Below are 22379 nucleotides of genomic sequence, written 5' to 3'. Positions count from 1 at the left end.
ACCCCGTTTGCAGGTGGCAGAGCGACGCAGAACCGACATGATAAAAAGGGCATGCAAGCTGCACAAAACGAGCAAAAAATAAGAAGCACATGACAGTAAGAACAAAACAACAAGTGCATTAACTTCAAGAGAAGAATCACAATTGAACGGGTACGTACTTGCGCGAAGACGGGAGACAGCAAAGGTACACACATGACATGTACAGAGCGCTCCCTTTGTTCCTTGGTTATGTTTTGTCTTCTCCGTGCAAGTACAGGCCAGTTCAAAGATGAATCAACTCGCCCAAACAAGATTATTACAAGATTATTGGGCATGTTGTAGTCGCTTATCCGGATGATAAGAGAAAAAAACTAAAAGAATAAGAATGAGCTGGATCTCATATGGCATGTTCTCTCGGGTCATGAATGGCAGTTTACCAATATTCCTCAAGAGAAAAGTATAAAACAGCTGTTTCTTACCGGTACTCACCTCTGAGGCTGAAATGTGGAGACTAACGAAAAGGGTTCATCTTAAATTAGTGACAACACAGCGAGCTGTGGAAAAAAAATATGATATGTGTGACGTTAAGGGACCGGAAGCGGGCAGAGTGGGTGAGGGAACAAACCTGAGTTAATCACATCGCAATCGAAACCAGAAGGAAGAAATGGGCTTGGGCATGTAATGCGAAGGCAAGATAACCGCTGGTCCTCAAGGGTAACGGAGTGGATTTCAAGAGAAGGCAGGCTTACTAGGAGGCGCGGCAGATGGTTTGGTGGGCGAAGGAGATCAAGAAGTTTGGGGGGGTACAGTGGCCGCAGCTAGCAAAGGAGGGGGTTAATTGGAGGCACATGGGAGAGACCTGTTCTCTGCAGTTGGCGTTGAGAGGTTGGTGATGACGATGTTGATGATGACAATGTAGCTGACAACTCTCTCCTTGCAGCTGGCCCTTCTGAAAAATTAACCAACGCGTAAGCGTCCTGGTACTGCTCCTTTCTTTCTACGTTTCTTCAAAAGTGGGATCCTTTTTCTCTTAAGGAAGAGTTCCAGCGGCGCAGCGCAGCTTGAAAGGAACTGGCCATTAACCATCAGCTAAAACAAAGCTTTATATTCTTTCTTGGTGCTGGAAAGCTCTACTCACTGCTCGAAGAAGTTCGTGAGTCGAGTCAGGAACTGGCAGCTTGTTTCCCCATTCATTTCTCTCTGGATCTTTCCTATGTGAACAGAAATCGCAGCATTAGAGTTGGCTTTAACTTGTCGTAGCTCGTACAATATGGCGGGAAAATTCGACTAAAAACACTCGCCGCCTCGCCGATCAAATACAGGCTCAAACAGGTGCACAGTGGACGCGTAGCCAACCTTGACTCTGTGCCACGTACTCAAAACGCCTCAAATAAATATCGGTGCCATCGCGCTGTTCATTGAAAATATGCATAACTTTGTGCGGGTTCACTTCATTTCCTTGCACCACACCCTCTCGTTCGACTCTCATCTGCAGTCCGTTTCAGAGCTTTCCTTTGTAGCCGTATGGCTGCGCTGAGGTGGATGACAATGAGTAATTACTCCCTTATTGCCTCCTTTTCCCTTTCAAGCATAGCCATTCTTAATTTGGATTCGTCTCTTCCACTCCTCATCTCTCATACGACTTTCGCGCTCGGATTCTTCATAGCGCCAAGGGCGTTCTGCATTTCTCTCCTCCCGGCGCCTGGCCGGCTCCGGTTCAATCCACGAGAATTGCTCTTTACCTTGAAAGCCGAAGCTTCTTCACTGCTTTGTAAACTCGCCCCTCCCGTCGTGCTCAGGAAACTAACCAGTAGCACGACCCTCACAATTGACCCTCCCGTTGAGTCCCTTCGGGGCCTCAAGCCCGACAACCTGTTTGCGGACGCCGTTTATTGCCAGAGATACAGCTCGTCGAATGGCTGCCTGGCGCAAACCTTCGCGGCAGAGGAGCCGCTTCTCGCTTCACTGTGGCCTAAAGGCGAGCGTTGGGCAAAAATTCATTTATTAAGGTCGCTCAGCCCCTGCGTTTTGCACGTGTATCGGTACGTCGGAAAGCAAGAAGGTAGTCAGGGGGTTGAGGGTTTGAAACAAAGTGTTTACTTAATGGCAGGGAGAAACAGAAAAAGGCAAAAACGAATGCCAGAAGCAGCAGCACAGCCTTCGTCAACTCGCATGCCTCTAGAATTAACCCTGCCCTTTGCAGCCGCGGCCACCGTGTCCCCGCAAACTTAATATCATCCGCACACCGAACTTTCTGCCGCCTCCTAGTAGGCGGGCCTCCTCTTCAAATCCACTCCGTTACCCTTAAGGACCAGCGGCTTTCTTGCCTTCGCATTACATGCCTAGCCCAAGGTCATTTCTTCCTCTTGATTTTGACTAAGATGTCATTAACCCGAATTTGTTCCTTTACCTACTCCGCCCACTTCCGGTCTCTGAACGTTACATCTTTTATTTTTCTTTCCATAGCACTGTGGGTTGTCCTTAAGCTGAACCCTTCTCGTTAGCCTCCACGCTTCTGCCCCTTAGTTGAGTACCAGTAAGATAAAGCTGTTATATACTTTTCTCTTCAGGGATATTGGTAAACTGCTATTGATGTTCTGAGAGAACCTGCCATACGGGCTCCACCCACTTCTTATTCCTCTAGTTATTTCCCTCTCCTCACCCGGATAAACGGTCACTACCTCCCCTAAGTATACATATTCTCTTACTACTTCCGGCACCTCGCCACTAATTGCAAACTGCCATTCCCTGCTCGACTGTTTAACATCACTTGGTTTTCTGAATGTAAATTTTTAGCCCCACTGTTCTCCTCTGCCTGTTATTGATCATGCTTTGCTGTCCATGTGCTGAGTTACTTAGCAAGGCAATGTTATCAGGGAATCGCAAAGTTCTTAGGTATTCTTCATTAGCTCCTGCCTCCACTGTTCACAATTCAGCCCTCGGAATACCTCCTGTAAGCAGGCGGGGTATAGCATCGGCGAGATCGTGCCTCCCTGCCTGGCACCCTTCATTATTGAAATTTGATAGCTTATTTTTTATGAAGTACTATGGTAGCTGTGTAGTCGTTGCAGATATCTTCCGGCATTTTCACATAAGGTTCTTCTACACTCTAATTCGGATGTGCATGCATGACTAATGAGGTTCCCACTGAGCCCAATGCTTTGTTGCAATCAATGAACTCAGAATTACAATGATACAAAACAAGCAACGCGACAAGCAGGAGACAGACAATACAAAAGATAACTCATCCAACTAGGACAAGAACAACAGAGGCGTTAAGTGCATTAGGGGTAGAAATAGACAACAATACTCAGGCAATTAAAGGAAAAGTCCGGCGCACATTGCACACAGGGGGTTCTGGTGACGACTCGGGTGGAGGTCGATGCAGCGATGGCTTGAAGGCGGCGGGCCTTATGCGATGGAACAAGTGCCTCGGCGCTGTAATTGGGCCCTCAGCGCCTCCTTTCCTTGTGCTCGCCTCTGCGGTCAGGAGGGCGCTCTTTCAGCCCCGTGAATGGGACGCTATCCCCTTGTCTTTCAACGCGGTTGCGACGGGCCTGAGAGGACGCAGTTACCCGCGAAGCTCCCCCGGAGCGCGCTAGGGAGCCGCGCTTCCACGAGACTCTTACGTTAGTTCGGGTCGTGCATGGCCGAGTTCCTAGAGGGACCTCGACGAATACCCCGCAAGCAGCCGTGCCCCTACGCTGTTTAATGCTTTTCCTGAACACTCTCCTCTGCTCTCTCCCAATGGGCCACCTCCCGTTGGTCTTTCATGTCCCGCTGGTGCATGAGAAACAGCCACCCGTGAAGCCGATGGTCGAAAAACTCGGAACGTGTACAAAGACTATAGAGAGTGTTATGGGCGCATGCTTTCAGATTCGCACTTTCTTGCTCTTGAGTGGGCTATTTTGTAACACGCCGTTGGCCAAACTTACCAAATTGTGTCAAAGGAATTCAAGTTTACTTTAATCGCATTGAAAACATTGAAAACATTGAAAATCGCATTGAAAACTCCTGTCGTCATCTGAGTGTGCCTGTACATTGAATAATGTGTTTTCCAAGAACTTTTCTTTATCAACTGCAAGTACGCTTGAAACTACTTTACAATATAATTTTCCTCCGATGCGTCCCATTGTCGTTGATCCTGCTGGAATTGTAAATTTAATTGATTCATTAAAAGTTTCCTCCTCGTGTGGCAGTGATGGCATCAATTCTAAGTTCTTGAAACAAACCAAAATGTACTCGTCTGTATTTCTTGCTAAACTATTCCAGCAGTCGCTCGACCAAGCGATTTTGCCGATGGACTGGAAAGTCGGGAAGGTGGTTCCTCTTCATAAATCAGGTAGCAAATCATCCCCTTTAAATTGTCGACCCATATCACTAACCAGTATTCCGTGTAAATTATTGGAGCGCATATTATATTCCCATATCTATCATTTTTTGCACTCCAATTCCTTTTTTACATCTGTTTAACATGGCTTTCGCCCTTCCTTCTCATGCGAAGCTCAGCTTCTTCATTTCACGCATTCATTACACAGCATACTTGATCGGAATTCCCAGGCAGACTGCATATTTCTGGACTTTTGCTAGGCCTTTGATAAAGTACATCATAAGCTCTTAATGACTAAACTGTCTGCTCTGAATCTTGATCCTGCGGTACTAAACTGGCTTGAACATTTTCTGATTAATCGCTCCCAGTACGTCTGTATTAACGATTGTAATTCTTCCTTAACCGAAGTAACATCAGGCGTGCCCCAAGGCTCCGTTTTAGGGCCACTTTTATTTCTAATATACATTAACGACTTGCCAAGCTGCGTCTCTTCTTGCATGCACTTATACGCTGACGACTGTGTCATTTATCGCGAGGTTCGTAATGATGATGACATACTAATTCTTCAGTCCGATTTAAGTAACATTGCTCTTTGGTGCAGAAAATGGCGCATGGAACTAAACATTAACAAATGTAAAATAATGCGTGTCTCTCGATAAGGTGAATGTACCTCGGTGTACACACTTTACAACACTCCACTTGAGTCCGTTCCTTCATATAAATACCTTGGCCTAACCATTTCTTCCATATTAAACTGGAAAGCTCACACTGACCATATTATTAGCAACGCCAATCGCACCTTAGGATACTTAAGACGTAATTTCAGTAAAGCCCCTACTTCATTAAAGCTTCTTTATAAAACCCTTATCCGACCCAAACTCGAATATGCTGCCTCCATCTGGGATTCTAATCACAACAGTTTATCTCATGCTGTTGAAATGGTGCAGAATAATGCTATTCGATTTGTACTTTCTAACTATAACCGAACAGCCAGCATAACGTTAATGAGGTCTAATATCGGTTTGCCGTGTCTGTCCTTGCGCCGTAAAATTTTTCGCATTTGCTTGTTTCATAAAATTTTCTACCATGAGTCTCTACATAGTGAATTCATTATGTCGCCTAGCTACCGCTCCTCACGTGTCGACCATCGCAACAAGGTTGCTCTTCCTAATTGCCGCACTAACACCTTTTATTATTCATTCTTGCCAAACACATCTAAAGACTGGAACCACCTTCCCGCTGAGATCGCATCCATATCAGACCACACTCTTTTCAGGCAAGCATTGTCCACTCATTTTTGTGATGTCACCTAAGAGTTTATTAGTGCCTTTTTTTTCCTTTCTGCCGTTTTTTTTTGTTGTTATTGTTATTCATGTCTTGTGTTGCTTTTCGATTTACTTTTCTAGTGCAATTATGTTCGTTTTCTCGCTTTTTCAGCCTTTCACGCTGTATGATTTATTTTGTATTTTGTACTATATACCTGCCGCTTTCATGTTCTGTTGTTTGCTTTTTGTAACCCACTCCCCTCTGCAATGCTTCGGCGATTGAGGGTATGCGAAATAAATAAATAAATAAATAAATACAGAGAAGGTGCTGTCCTCGTTCAAAGTGGAAACGAAAGCTGAATCCTTATCATGTGAGGACAAGTGAGAGTCTGAAAAATGGCGCGATATATTCTTGCGCTCAAAGTTTTTTTTTGCCTGGTACGCACTGTTGAGATGTACCGCACTTGTCAAAAGTAATCAGGCTGCATAGTTTCCTTCACATTCGTATAACAGAGCCTTCACGGCTTCCCTGAAGATCAAAAACTTCTTTGAAGGTGAGAACAGGGGTTCTTCTTACCATACAGAGATTTAGAGCTTGAGGACTGGCATAACAGCTTTAATATACGACTGAGAAGGAAAAATGTGCAGCCTGGTTACTTTTGACAAAGACTGTACTTTCCGTTTTCCGCAATTCAATGAGCAACGGAAGGCACTGCTCTTCCAAACCAACGCAGTAAGCCTTCGCGGCTCGGTGGCGCGCGAGCGTTAAAGAAAATCACACACGTCAAGGTCGAAGGTGACTCAGACAAACACTGCGGCAATGAAATCTCAGAGGATTTCTTTTAAACTCCTGACTTTGGAGTAGTTGACGCAATCCTCAGCCTCAGCTCCCAGTCAACGGCAATTATGGCCGCGTCGGTAATTTATTGCGCCGAAAAACAAAAAGTCGCGCGACAGGAAATCATATGTTTTGTTTAATTAGAGGTAATGAATGAGAGATATAGAAAAATCACGCACCCAGGCCAGAAGCGAAACGATACATTCTCGGGAGATATGCGTTCTTTAATTGGCTTGTTCTCCTATTGCTGCCGCTGCCACTCAGGGAACACTCTCGATGAGAACGGTGCGGGTTCTTAGCGTTCCATTTGACTGTTAGTTGCTGCTCACACTTTCCTTTACTTGTTCCCTCTTTATCTGACCTTGTTGCTTCGCTGTGCCCCTTCGCGATTGCGCATGGTCGATTTTTTCCCTACTACTGCAATCTTTCGGCTATTGCAGGAATTACTCAGACCCAATCTCCATCACACGAAGACCCTGCAGGAAGCGCAGCAGCTCGTCTGGCGCTCAATGTCGGTTGCGCCCCCCTTCGTGAAGACCCTCGCGAAAGCGCCCGGCTTCACTTGCTCCGTTCGCCAGAGCGAAACACCACTTACCCTGGCGTCTGAAATAGCTCCTGTGATGGAGCAGAAAAAAAAATCATTAAAAAGTAAGGACCCGTGTGAAAAAGACGTGCTTTAAGGATAGCGGGGGGAATCATGCGCTCCGTTTGCTTTCCTTTTTAGCTTAACTTTGTTCAACGCGCACCGCAAATGACGCTGGAGCGCTTTCCCAGTTTGTCTGGTTTTCTTCTGTCTACTTGGCGGTCTATACAAGCTATCGAGTGGGCAGAGCTCGGCGTCATTTACTTTGGAGGATGCGGCGCCCCTTATCAAGCGTCTCTCTATGCTGCTGTCTATATTTTTTTTCTCCTCATGCAGCACGTGATCGTCGCATAAAGGAGGCTTTTTAAGCGATTGCAATGCCTGATACGCTGAAAAATATGAAATAATGACAAAAAAACTCGAAATGCGCGTTCCCTCCTAATCCTCGTCGCCTCCCTAGAAAATGCGTGATCGAAATTGATGGCCATTGGATTCCCCCAGAGCAAGAGCTCACACGATCCATGCTCGTGTCGCTAAGGTTGCTTGTTTTTTTGTTCACTCCTTTCAACTATGATCTTGTCTTATCCGGAGAAAGGTGCGCCAACTAATCTGTGCAGTGGCAGTAATGGGCCCCGAAGCCACGAAGGAGCGCAAGATCTGAGCGCTGTGCCTCAATTCGATCAGCCAGATGAAAGGTTTGCCTTGTTTTTTAAAAGCGTGTGACGATGGCGAAGCACTGAGTGAGCACTTCATATTTCCCAACTCCTTTCTGAAGGCAGCAGCTGGTAGAAAAGTGCACACAAATCTCGATGATGAGATTTTTACAGCGCTTGAAAAATAAAAGCAGCTTCTGGAGGGTCGTCCCGCGTTCATTAGAGAACGGTATGCTGCAGATAATGAGGAAAGGAACACAAAATAAAGCAACTTAAAAAAAAACACTGAAAAATAATCAGACAACGTGTCTAGTGGCGTCGGTCGCCTCTGAACGTACGGATATTCGATGACGGTGTGTCGCGATATCGCATGAAATACACTCAGTTATAGGTTCGGCGATGTGTCTTTCACTTCTTATCTTCCTGTACAGTTTTTTTACGCCGTTACATTGATGTGATCATGAATCAACTGGCTCAACCATCTTCCCTTTTACATTGTTTTGTGCTGAGCCATGGCGGCAGGCATTTGCTCGGCGCGGAACCAGTTGCAAATAATGAAGGCATTCTCTCTGCTGCCCGAGTGACGCTTCGGATCCAGTGCGCAGTTCCTCACAGCCTTGGTGCAACGTGTGCGGACTAACCGTGAGCGATAAGCCATTCTCTGCGGGCCCGGATCAAGCTTCCGCATGTCCACAGGCGGCAACTCCAGCGCAGACGAACGAAGAGAGAATGCAAACGAAAAAGAAGGTGCCTTTGTGCACATGTAAGCGCGGCCTTTCCGGGATAAAATGAAAGAAAAAAACTCTGACATGAGGTGAAGAATCACACAAGCATAGCAAGCATGCACATCATGCCACTGACGTTGGTTTTACTGGCATTGGTGCACAACCTTTGTCAAAAGTTTGGAGCCCAGGGAGTTTGCTTCTGAAGCACACTGTCTGGTTCGTAATGCATCTCCAGCGCTCCAAATTTCCTGAAGGTAAGTTGATTTCTCGCCCTGCCTCCTCCAATGGGTGGGACTACCACGAATGCTTAGGAGTCCCACTGCAAGGCTTAGAAGCAAACCCCCTGGGCTCCAAACTTTTGACAAAGACTGTACATTCTGTGCAGCATTGCATTTCCGGTTTTTCATGATTGGTCTCATTTGCAGCCACATGCCGCGTAGCGACTTCCCCCGTTTGCTTCTTGCGGGCATTCTCGTTTGTGTGCAGATGCAGAATTGTCATCTCGTGTCATTTTTCACCATGGCTATTTTGTGCGCCTATTAAACTCCGCACGAAGATGTAATGAAAACGGCGTAGCCAAAAGTAGAACTGATTTTATTTTCGGACCAAACCAGCATCTTGTCCCCATATTTCCCCGCCCACTGTCACTACCGCTTCTTTCTGCAATAAAAAATAGTTGGCAGCGCTGTAGTGTGCGTCTTTTCTCCGTTCCTTTCTTAAAGTTGCGCTGTGTTTTTTAGCTGTCATAGATTACAAATTAGCCCGATCAGCCACGCTTATCATGAAGAAGCGCGGACCTTTAGCACGGGTCATCGCTGGCGTGCTGCCGAGCCAACTGAAGGCCACACTGCTCGGAACTGGCTTTTGAGCCCAATAGCCTTGAATTCTGCAATGCAAGCTTGGTGACCTTGCAGGGATAGATGTGATGTTTAGGAAAGCTTTGAGCCACCCAGGAAGGTGTCAGCAACCAACAATTTCGTTTATTGGGGTTTAACGTCCCTAAGCAACTCAGGCTGTGAGGGACGCCGTAGTGAAAGGCTCCGGAAATTTGGCCACCTGGGGGCCTTTAACGTGCACTGACATCGCACAGTACCCGGGCTTCTAGAATTTCGCCTCCATCGAAATTCGGCCGCCGTGGCAGGAATCGAACCCGCGTCTTTCGGGCAGCCGACTGCCATAACCACTGAGCCACCGCGGCAGGTTAACCAACAGTTTATTTATATATTTATTTATTTATTACACATACCTCAAGGACACTTGGGTAAGGGCTTTGCCAATTCCATCCGGAAGGGTCAGAATCAAATGTAATTGAAGTAAGACATGATGTTGGGCTAGTCGGTTCATGGTTAGAGCGAAACAAAACTGCGCGAAGACGACGGGACAAAAGAAAGGCACGAATACGCACACACAAAGCGCAGTACACACACTCAGACGTTCGTAAATATCAGACCGCTCACACATTGACCGAAGTGCTTCAATATACCCAGCAAGTATTTCAGGAGCATTCTGAGGAATACAGGCACGACAGACATTTTATAACATTCAGAGATCCATCGTTTCCGAGCTTTCTTTACGATCTCCTCATAAAAAACATAGGGTCACTGACCAAGTCAAAATTTTAATGAAACATACTGACGTTTCGGAAGCCCTACGGCTTCCTTGTTCACAATGGGTGAAACCAGGCAAAAACATGCGTTTATATCTTATTCAAAATGCGTCGTAATGATCTTGCGTAGTCAGCAGGCAGATTTCCTTGCGTCCGATTTAGTGTACCGGGAGTGGTTTGTATCATCAAGGACTCTAGATACAAGCGCCTAGAAGTGATTCGTTTTCTGGCAAGCACACCTGCCCCGTCCCAATTGATGACATCTCCATTTTCTTGCACGTGTTCGGCCAGAGCGTTAGCAGCACTGCGTCCTTTCGCCACGTCATTTTTGTGCTGCTGGATCCGTCTGCACCAGTTTCCGGATTTCCCGCTATAATTCCGGTCGCAATCTGCACACGGAATCTTGTACACGACCTCAGGATATCTGTGAGGGGGAAGCGGGTCTTTCACATTGACGAGCTCGTGTCTAAGCTTGCTTGTTGGAACGTGGGCAACTTGCACGCCGTACTTTAGAAATACCCGACCAAGCGCTTCTCTGATCTGTGGCATGTAGGGGATGGAGGCGCGTTTTGGCTTAGAAGCATTGGAGACGTCAGAAGGTGGCGGTCGCTCCAGTAGTTTCTTTTTTGTGTTTGCCACAAAGCTTCTGGGATAGCCATTTCTCGCCAAATCCCTTTCAACAGTCTTTAGCTCTTCCTTCAGGGATTGCTCGTTAGAGTACATGTTTATTGCTCTTTCGACCAAAAGGCAGACGACAGAGCGCTTGTTCTTTCATTATTACAGCGCAAAGACGGCACAGAACAAGAAGGGGACACAACAGCGCTGACTCGACAACTTGTTTAAATTCAACTTGTTGGTTGAAACATCGAGACCGGAGCTCTTGGCTATGGTAAAACAAGTTTCCCGACGCGCGGAGAAGTCCGAAGCAGACCGTTGCATCTCTGAAGGTGTCGACGTTTTGGCAAAGTACAGACAGGCAGCCAGGAAGCTCCCCTTGTTCAAAACAGTTAATTGGTTGAAAGATAACTCGCTGTCTCTTCTTCCTGCAGACAAGGATGGAGGTTTTGTTGTTTTAACCAGAGATGTGTACATGTCAAAAGCAATAGACAGCGTCCTTGCTGTGTTTGACAAGCGCGATGATGTCAAAATGTCGAAAATTAAGAGTCAAGCAAAAAAGCTAACCAACAAGTTGAATTTAAACAAGTTGTCGAGTCAGCGCTGTTGTGTCCCCTTCTTGTTCTGTGCCGTCTTTGCGCTGTAATAATGAATGTAACTAACCAACTCGCCCAAAATGTTGTATTATAGAGCGCTTGTGTGCCATCGGGTGGACAGAATAAAAGTCAAGATAGCGGCCTGTGTGCGTAGGCTTCCTGTACACGGTGACCTCCAGGCTTGTGGGTTTTCGCGTCACACAGGTGTCCAGAAAAGAGATGCAGCCATTCGCCTCCTCTTCCACAGTGAATTTGATCGAGGCTTCTATGCCGTTGAGGTGGTTTAAGAACCGCTGGACGTATTGTTTCTTTAAGCTGCAAAAACAATCGTCCACGTACCTGACGAATAATTTAGGGCGTGGCTCGAATGTTTCTAGGCCTTTCGTCTCGATGGCTTCCATTGTGAGGTTAGCCGCCGTCACGGAAATTGATGCTCCCATGGCTGTGCCGAAGGTCTGTCGATAGTAATTTCCACCGTACGAGAATCTGGTTGAGAACAGAAGTGGTGCCATTTTGCACTGTACGCGAATATCATATGCCTGGGCAGACAGTTGCACTTTTCATCGGCAGCTCTGGATTTTGAAAATGGCAAGAAATGTAAATAGTATTGAACCGGCAGCATGTACTTCATTACGGCTTTGTGCAAGGGACTGTTTGACTGCTTTCATGGGCTCATGGTATTATGGGAAAGGATAATTAAGGTCTACTACTACATCTACACTGAAGACTTTCGAAGCTCCACGCAACTTAAGAGACACGAGAGAACCAGAATGCGTGTATATTCATGTTTATCAAACGCAGCCTTTCCGTTTCGTCATCAAGTCCAGTTGAGCACTGAAATCTGTGAAACTCTTCTCGCCAAAAACACCAATGTTACCAGCTCAGGCGGTTTCGTCTTGCTACGAAACAAGCCGCTTGGCTGTCCCATGTGCTGTGCGCGTTTCAGCACGCGTTGAGTCGCAAGTATCCTGTCCTCGCCTTCGGTGGGTGCTGTCACAAAAATTTGGCAGTGGCTTAGCTCAGCTACGCCAGGATATACGTTACGAGAGCTACAGTTCCCCCTGGTTGCGCATGTTGTCGTATCACCTCAGCTGTTATACACGCAGCTGGACATACGCAAGTAAAACACGTTGTTGGGCTAGTTGGTGGAAAAAACACCAGGCAAAAAAACAGACGAACACAGGAAAACGAGAAGAAGTTAAGAAAGAGACTGGACTACCAACTGCTTACTCGACGGAAAGGGGCTCAAATATATACACAGGACACTCGGTCACTTGATCATCACTCAATCGCCAGCTTATCAATCAACCGTCAAGGCAAAGAAAAGACCTGAGATAACAAAGCCCGTATGCACCTGCTTTCATCAGAGATTGTCACAACGCACCATAGCTTATCCCAGCGAAAAAATCTTAGCAAAAGCAGTGTGACAAACATCATAGGAAAAGCAGAGTCGAAAGGCAATAAAAAGTAATAAAACTATTAAAAACTGCAACATAAAAGAATAAACAACAAAGCAGCCTGCAGTCCCTGAACAGCAACTAACAGAAAAGAAGCGGCACTAAACCTCACTTCAACTGTAGCTGCTATTTATCGAGTGCTGATTACAGAAAGTATTCTGTGAAGGCAAGTTCTTTCCTTCGCAGTGCAACAGGAGAGTCACTGCAGCAAGCATCGCCTTTCTTTGCAATATGGAAGGCCTCGAATACCTCACGCGCCACCTTATCACCACTCCTGCCTAGAATCCTGATACCACCAAGGCCCGGCTCACATTTGCACTTTTTGCAGTGAAGGGACAAATTTGACCCGGTTTCCTTTTCCAAGGACTTATTATTATTCGTCGAAGAATTTCCCGTCTATGCCTATTCCACAAAATCTACCATTGAAACCATCATTTCAGAAATACGTTGCTTGTACCACAATCTTACATTTCATCCCGCAGCGACCACCAGTTCAAAGTTGGCGTACCCAGCAGCCGCACCAACTTACACTCCGCCTCTTTTATCCCCAAGACTGCTAAGGAATGGAACCACCTTCCCGCTTCCATCGCCTCCGTTACAAACGCCGACTTGTTTAAAAATGCTGTAATTGATTTTACATTGTTGTGCTGCGTTACCTGTTCTTTTTTTGTTGTGTATCACCCACTCCTCTCTGTAATGCTTCGGCCCTAAGAGTAAATAAATAAATAAATAGTGCTCTCATGCTGTATCATTGATACAACGGCCCGTTTGGCCGATGTACACCGCTCCACATGTCAGTCGTACTTCATGGACAATACCAACGGCACAAACCACAGAGGGTTCGGCTTGCCTATTCTCGCACTGGGGCTTCTTCGTCCGCCCGATGCGTGTACATACGCAGTTTATAATAAGGTAGTTAATTACTCATTGACGTCCACCCAAGCGCAGCCATACGGCTGCAAAAGAAAGCTATACAGCTTTCTGGTAGAGCGACTGCTCCGGTGAAGCGGTGGTCCTGGGTTCGAACCCCAGACCAGGACGAATTTTTCTTTAACTGCGAAGTTTCTCAGAAAGCTGTATAGCTTTCCTCTGTAGCCGTTTCTCTGCGCTTGAGTGGTCGTCAATGAGTAATTAACTCTCTTGTTACAAATCTACTCCACCTTAGGGGATTCCCCTAAACATTTCGTCATACGCGGCGGCCGAGCTCTGACCTCATGCACCGCGCACCTGCTGCCCTTCTCCGGTTGCCGCGCATGCGCATTCACGCGCGGCGCCGGCGGGCGTTGTCGGGCCGGCGCGGCTCCTCGCGCGGCGGCGGCTCCTCCTGTCTGGTTTCGCGCATGCGCACTATCAGCCTCCATGGTTCACGGCGAAATGTTCGACTGGGTAGTGGATTGTAGCTCTCGCTACAATAGCATGCCCCACCTACCGTCCTGTGAGTATTCGTCCCATTTCTTGACGTACTTCAGTCTATCGTCTACGTCTCGCCGTTTTTTCTTTTGCTGCGAAACCAACACTACGCGAGTCGCCGAGCCATTTCGCGGTGCTGAAGAAAGGCCATACTGCGCATGCGCGAGACGCAGTGACGTCACACGCCGCACAGCTGGCGCGCCGCCGCCGTGGCTGCACGGGTGACTCAAAGGTGCCGTCGCCGCGCTGGCCAGTTGCGCATGCGCAGTAGCGGCGCATAGCTAGCGTGCCGGGGCCGCCGCCGCTGCCGCGCGCTCTCCATCGCCTCTCTCTCTCTCCTGGTTGCTTTCGCAATACTCCGGCTTCAACCAGAGCTAAACCAGTGGCAATTTTTTTCTTTTACACTGTGACCCAGAATGAATACGTGAAATCGCCAGTATTTAATGCTTAACACATAGAGAGAGATACTCACTCTTGTGTGTATAACAGCAGACCGAAATGTATCTCTTGAATTATCGTGAAAGCAAATATTTTCAGGATAACTGTGATGGAAATAAAAGTTGTTCATTCATTCGAATGTATGAAGCTTCTATTATCCACAAAACAGGTGGCCAGTGCTTGCGCGTGCCTTCGCTTCGCTTATCGAGGAACGAGATAGGCTTCTGAGAAATGGACCATTAAATGTGAGAATACTGAGCCGATGTTGTTTGTGTTTTTCCCATGGTGATGCGTGCTCGTTTTTTTTTCGTTACACGGACCATAGCCTGCATGTTTCTAATTAAAGGCAGCAGATCCACGACGGGAAAATCTGAGGCGCTCGAAGTTAATCAGCTGAACTTTGACACAATATTTGCACGACTATGCTTTCAAAAGTATTCATCGGGGTGATTTGTGGCCTCCATACAATTACTCTTCTTTTCCCGTTCTAGGGACGGTGCAGGACTTCCTAGATGAAATGCAACCTGGTTCCCTGGGAGCTTCAGTCTGACAGTGCAATCCACACACGTTCGGAACACAGAGAGTGATTGTGCAGTGATACGTGGCTCACCATCCGGCCTAAGTGTCCAGAGTGAGTCATACATTCGTCAGCCAGCTCGTTGCTTGGGAGAGAGAATATCGGCGGCCCTCATCAGCCACACGTCAGGACCCTCCTAGACCGTCGACTGGCTTTGCTCTGGGGTACGCCCAAGTAAGTACGCCTGCCCGTAAATAGTGCAGATCATTATTCATGTCGCCTAAACCAGCTCATGTCCGAAGCGACCTACAGGATAACCAGCCTGCACCATAAAGGGTGTGCCACTGCTCAAGATATTCCAGCCTCACCTAAACGTTTTCTAGTTTTTTCGCGGAAGGGTGCACTGAGAAGATCATCACCAGGCACTGCAGGCTCTTCTCACACCCCTGGAATCAGCCCTGTCTCGTGCCAGCTGCAGCCGTGTTATCCCTCAAACTTTCTGCCACGCATTGCTACGCTTGCCTTCTCTTGGTATTCAATCCGCCATCCTTAACGGCCATTGGTTAATCTGCCCCTGCATTACATCCTCTGACGATGCCCATTTGTTCCTAATTTCGACCAGGATGGCATTAACTCGCGATTTTTTCTCGGCCCGCTCTGCTTTCTTCCCTCTCTTTATGAACAGCGGCTACCATTTTGCCTTCCGCAGCTTCTGCGTTGTGAGAACAAAGAATAACTGCGCAAAAAAGGACGGGGCAGTTGTTAAATTAGTTGTTAGTCTCCGTTTGTCCCGTGTGGTTCTCTTCCTCTTGTCTCTCTGCGTTGCCTTGAATTTAAGCGCATGTGCATCATTAACACATTCATGCAACGTTTATGGGTGCGCAGGTGCAAGGGCGTTGCAGCTCATTAATGTGAAAGGTTGTCGAGCGGCGTTCGACAGTTTCTTGTACGCTTGCACCGGTCATTGAGCCCTGATTGTGTACCTGCTGCGGACCTCGCACTCCAAGCGGTTACCAGTTGAGCATAGTGCAAGTTAGTTGAGAAGAACAGCGCGAAGAAGAAGAGTCCTAAGAAATTATTTAAGTTATTTCAACGTTGCAAATTACTGAGCGCCAGAAATACGGCCACGAGAAGACATATATAGGCACCGGCCTTAGTTTTTTATTCAGATGGACGCAGTATATTGGCAGAATAAATTGTTGTTTAGTACACGTTCATCTGAGCACTGCAAGTTTTGATCATTACAATGAGACGCCTGAAACAGGTCTTGAAACAATGACTTTTCAAGCTGACATCCAATCTGGGACATAATCTGGGACATGCGTGGTGGTTTTTCTAGCTCTTGCAAACAGCACGGGGCTTGAGCTGGGCTTCAGGATGTCAAGAAGCTATGTTTAATGTCAGAAGAGTTGGACAGGGCAGTTCGATTATAGACGAACACCATGTTTACAAACATAGGGGGCGCTCGCAGACGCCAGAGGCGACTGGGTATGCAAAGTACGGTTAGGGCGTATAGGACTACATGTGAACCGAAGCTTTCAAAGCTGTTTTATGATTTCGCAGTAACCGTGCGATGTCGTCACTTCGTAAAGAATGACCAAGTACGTCCTAGAACACATTGTGAGACTATGAATTATCATTTGAACGGCGATATACGTTTAAACACCGTGATACGTGCACTGCCTTGGCGGCTGGTAAGGGCCGGGAGCGTGACCGGTAGAAACACATGTCGGGAAAACTTGCTCTCCAAATATAATGTTCTCACCTCGCAGGTTGCCCATAGAGGCGACCATTCGTTAACAGTTGGAAAGCGCTTTCAAGAAGAATATGACAAAGTACGCAACGTCACTTCCAAGTGCCACGATTTATGTCTGCTCTGACTCCGGACGTACCCCGAAAAGGCGCTCTTATCCGCACTAGCTTCTCCGGTAGTCCGACATGCTGCCTCGTGCGCTATGCCTCTCTCAAATACTACAATTCAGATGAGCTATCCTATTACTTCGAGTGCAGTTCTCAACAGCACAATAGGCGAACCGCGCACAGTAGCAGAGGACCATCACCATGCTTACACGCGCAGGCGGCGTTCGGGGACGCAGGAGCCGGAGGTGTCGTTTATGAAGACCGTCTACTACTGCACGTGGTTCTCATTTTTGGGCTTGTCACGGCGTTGCTTTTCCACCTAATTCTCTCTGTGCTGCCCAATTTGAACGGCAGTATTTGCTGGGAGATGCTGCACACGCAGCAGCATTTCGCATTGCGAGAGTGGCGTGCGCGATTCGAGGAAAGAGAGAGCACCCTTTGTGTATTACACATTCTAAATTTTATGTGCGCGTTTCGTTGTTCTTGGCGGTGTTATATCTGATATTGCATCCTTTATAGGCCCATGCTTCTTCCATTTGTTTGAAACTGAGACGTTTTCACGTAGGGTTTAAGTTTTCATGTGTGCCTTTTTTTCTTCTTCTTGTTGGTCGTTATTTCTTAGCGATATGTTCAGTTCATGCAGGAGCTTTGGACTTTTATTGCCTTTTTCCATCATACATGTGACTTTCTGTGATATGTGGATGAATTCCAGTTCCTGGCTGCAAGAATTTGGTGGACTGTTCGAGCTATGCGCACGCCTCCTCACCAGATTCACCCTTCTGCCGCACTATATCTGCATGAACGCAAACCTGTAAAAGAGATTATTTTTTCGCAGCGCAAGGAACAAAGGACGAGAGGAGTTCACAGACACGGCGCTGAGCTTGCAACTGGTTTTCTGGAGGCGATTTTCACTTCTTAAGTACAGTGGTAACCAATCTCAAATGAAAAAAACACAGATACATAAAATGTCGAGAATGAAAGCTCCTGAGCAAGGGATAGAGCGACACAAGACCATATGCGCACTTTTTTCTATTGACATCAAGAAAACGCAGTTCTTTTGCAGACAGAGCTATTGAGACAACACTTACGCATTCTTCTTTGAACCTATGGATTTCATGGGCTTCAATGATTTCACGGGTGATTTTTGTTTTATTATCTGACAGCACTCGGCACTGACTGAAAATTGGATTGCACACAGACTGCACAGAAGAAAGAACTAAGCAAATGAAAGCGCCGGTTTATCCAATTTTCAGTCACTGCCGAGTGCTGTCAGATAATAAAACAAAAATCAGCCGTGAAATCATTGAAGCCCATGAAATCCATAGGTTCAAAGATGAATGCGTAAGTGTTGCCTCCATAGCTCTGTCTGCAAAAGAACTGCGTTTTCTTGATGACAATAGAAAAACGTGCTCAGATGGTCTTGTGTCACTGTAGCCCTTACTCAGGAACAGTCATTCTCGACATTTTGTGTATCTGTGTTGTCGTTTTTTTTTTCATTTGAGATTGGTTGCCACTGTATCTGAGAAGTGAAAATCGCCTCAACAAAACGAGTTGTAAGTTCAGCGCCGTGTCTCTGAACTCCTCTCGTCCTTTGTCCCTTGCGCTGCGAAAAATAATGTCCCACCAACTTGCCCAAGCCTATACAGAATCTTCAAAAGAAACTTCGGAGAAATACTGCTGGCTTCTATCAGTGGGCTCAGAGCCTTCGACAGCAAACATAAATTGTCGCTCGTACCTTCCACAGGCGGCAGTACCTGCGGTGGACCAACCGTTCGCCAAAATAGAACTAAACACGGCTATCGCTGAGTCAAACACAGAACGTCTCCGGGCAATGATTAGGTGGGCTATAAAACTCTTGAAAAGCTACCTCAAACTGCTGGTTTCGCCTGCTAGAATATTACAACTCTTACTGGTGAGGCACCTGCGGAGCGTAAACTGGCTAGAATTATTCCCATTTTAATACCGGCAAAGCAGCCAACTAACTACTCATCCTTTCCGCCCATTGCCCTACTGAGTTGTGTAGGTAAAGTTATGGAGCGTATGATCCATAAGCGCATATCTCGAAAGCCGCAATGAGTGCCCCCAAAAATTAACTGGCTATATCAGCTGAGATTTGCAATTGACAGTGCCATTGCCTACGTCATATCACTTGAAGAAAACCTACATGGTGGGGCACCCCGATCGCTCTTTTTCGCGGCATCAAGGCTGCTTTTGATTCTGTTTTCCAACATGCCATTCTCGCAGGCTTGACTAGTCTTGGACATGGAGGCAACCTGTACAAGTGGATCGAAAACAATTTAAAACAGCGACAAATTTTTGTGAGCACCCCAAATAGCCCAACACTGCCTCACGCAGTAGAGAAGGGCGTACCACAGGGTGCTGTTCTCATCCCCCTGCTCAATGTCACCGTCATACAAATAGCACGAAACTTCCCGCAAGGAGTACACATCACGGTTTATGCAGACGATATCTCCATCTGGAGCGAATACAGAATGCGCCACGTTAGGCAACGGCGTCTTCAGAAAGCATTACTAAAATGTCCACGTACTTGGCTCCCCAAGGTCTCCATCTTTGCCCGGAAAAAGTGTTGCCATGGCATTCACCAGGAAAAAAATGAGCAAATATCCGCTTCTTCTTGATGGGGTCCTGCTACCCTAGAACGGACCCAAAGATTTCTCGGCACTGTCATCGACCGAAACCTTTCTTGGACACCCCATGTTAAAAAACTCCGTGCGAGAATAGCAGCAGCATAACAAATCTTCAAGTTCAAGGCAGGAGCACGTTGTGGCTGCAATTTTCGCTCTGTGGTTTTCCTTTATAAGGACTATGTTGATGGTCTTTTGAGATACAGTTTTATGATTTTGCAGAAGCTGTCTCCAACAAATAAGAGGACGCTGCAGGACGCGCGAAACACTTGCCTGCGGATCTGTGTTGGCCTCCCAAACAGCTCCACCACCTTGGGAAGAGTTGCGGAAGCAGGATGTCTACCGCTCGAAGTCATCACCACACAGCTAACAATTCTAGCTCATCTATGTCATGAACTTCAAGGGAATAAACATTTCTTGCACCGAATCCATGGCACCTTGAGAAATTCCGGCTTTGGTCAAGCTGTCCAGATATTGCATCTTCCTGCCATCAATGAGCCACGTAAACTACTGGCTACAACTTTTCCTCCTTGGACTCTCACCTCTTCTAATCACAGTTCACTCCAGGGGTCACTGCGAAGAACGGCATGCCGCAAGCTGTGCTGCTACAAGCTGCTCTGAACTACTTAGCTGAGCAATATTCGCAAGACACGATATCTTTACTGATGGCTAAACTCCTGACGACTCCTCAAAATGCGGCCTTTATGTGTCCTCATCAGGCCAAATGCTTTCATGGCGACTACAGCGCAGGACATCCTCCCCCACAGCATAACTATACGGAATAAAAGAACCTGTCTCCTATATCCTGCGCCATACCTCAGGACGCTGGGTAATCTTCACGGACTCGCAAGGAGCGCTACACATATTGTCCAACATACTGAAGAGAGCAAATCACCAGCCCATTTCTCATGACATTGGATACCTGCACCACGGACCACGCGACGAGCGGTTAGACCTGGCGTAGTATTGCTTTCGCAATGCCATTTCTCATGACATTGGATACCTGCACCACGGACCACGCGACGAGCGGTTAGACCTGGCGTAGTATTCTTTCGCAATAAAATTCTTTTCTGGTCTGCATTTTCCATTATCGATATAGTTCTACGCTATGCTTCTTTTCCATTTAATTAATCCAATTTTTAACTTCCGCGTTTTTAACCTCTCTTTTCATGCTTTTAATGCTCTTTCTTTCTCCGTCCTCGTGTCCGGCATACTTACTGGTTAGTTTCCTAGATCTTTTCCGCTACTGTGAGTCAACGCTCTCTCTATATAAGTATTTTTATGCCTTAGCTGCCCAACTGTCATCATCCAATTTTCTCAGCCGTTCATCATATAGTATTTTACTCTGATCTTCCCGTACTTCGAACGATGCCCAGCCCAACGTTACTAGATTACTGGTCAGTTTACAAACTCAGCTGCAGTTCATCGGACAAACGTGGCCCCAATCGGTTCCCTCTCGTGAGGTGGCGCTTTCGACGCTGGTGGCCCGTACCGGCCGGTCTGTCGTCGCACGAACTATCGCTATGAGACGAGCGCGCCGTGTTTAACGCCACTTTATTCCGGTAATTTCTGTTTACCGAAGATATTTCCAAGGTAGTGCACAAATATTATTCTCAATGTGCAACTACAGTGGCTGCGCGAACGGTCCTGGGCGGCACGGGTACGATCGGGATGTCTGAATCATTAGCTATTTCGATGAGACATCTGGTTCATGGTCGGGTATAGTTTTTTTGTTTCATTTACTTCCCTACAAACTAAATGACTCTGCTCACGGCGAGCCACGACACAGTAAATGAGTCGCATCTTGCCGAAGATATCAAAACCTAAGCCAAAGTACCATCGCTTTGAAGCAAGGCAGTCAATGATGCTTACGGGCTTTTTAAAAGGGGGATGCAGGACTACCACCGTGAAACTTCGACGTTATTAAGGACATAAAACGCGAAAAATGACGGTAATAGCACAGGTCAGATTGAAAGCAGTTTGTTCAATTCATATAGGAAAAAACCTATACAATATTAATGGGAGCCACTTTTAATGGGTCAAACAGTTACAAGAGACGTGCTTTTGCAAGAGACAAGAGACGTGCTAGAAAAAAAGTGCATTCTTGTAGCAATAACAAAGTTCAGTGTCTGACAAGTGAATGCCGACACGTGCTCAGCACAACCCAAGCGAGCAATGCTGCACTTGTCTAGCTCTTCCAGCACTTTCCAAAACACTTTTGCGGCCTTGGCGATGGTCAGTGTGAATTGCGGTCGCACATTACGTAGAATGTTTATCTTGCCTTGGTTTGGGAGCAGACAGGTCGACAGCTCGGCCGCACCGACTCACGGACGCATAGCTCGGGCGCACCGACGCTGTTGCGCTTTTGTGTTGCGTTGCAGCCGGAGCCAACAACGTACGAGCTGCGTCGCTCGAAACGCACTTATATAAATCTGGCGAGGACACAGAGGAGCAGCGATCAACTTGCAGCGCAGTTCAACCCAACAAAGGAACGCCTGGCACAAAAGCGCTTCGCTGTAGTCTTCGCTGACTTGGTCAGAGCGGCTACTCTGCCGAGAAAGCCGGTCAAACAATTGAGGGGCTTTAGGTCAAACAGCGACGAGAGCGCCCCCGCTCGGCGGTACAGGCAAAGGTGACATCCGCGGCGTTGGAGTTTGCAAACTGAAGAAGTAATCTAGTAACGTTGGCCCAGCCCATATGCCCTTGTACTGCCTCGTTTGTTCTTCTGCCGTGGGCACCTAGTGCTAATCTTCCAACAGCTCTCTGATTTACGTCTAATATCGACTGAACTTCTGCCCTTAAGCACTGAACCGCATTCCCAAAAGTAAGCCCCGGCATCATTATTCCTTCCTAAATACCTCT

The 22379-nt window shown here is 47.0% G+C and overlaps 1 protein-coding gene across 5 annotated transcripts in view; it reads left to right on the top strand.

Annotated features, from left to right (window-relative positions):
* Positions 1-22379, top strand: part of LOC149367607 (FMRFamide receptor-like) — a 1196541-nt gene that overhangs the window by 761790 nt on the left and 412372 nt on the right. For all 5 annotated transcript variants that reach the window (XM_089556406.1, XM_089556382.1, XM_089556396.1 and 2 more), the window contains one exon: positions 14987-15246. The gene's annotated coding sequence lies outside the window, so the exon portion shown is untranslated. The remainder of the gene's footprint in view (positions 1-14986; positions 15247-22379) is intronic.

This window comes from Amblyomma mixtum, chromosome 1, assembly GCF_055824585.1.
Source record: "Amblyomma mixtum isolate Tamu chromosome 1, ASM5582458v1, whole genome shotgun sequence".
NCBI lineage: Eukaryota > Metazoa > Arthropoda > Arachnida > Ixodida > Ixodidae > Amblyomma > Amblyomma mixtum.
The sequence above is the reverse complement of the archived record's forward strand: the minus strand, read 5'-3'. Positions and strand labels throughout refer to the sequence as shown.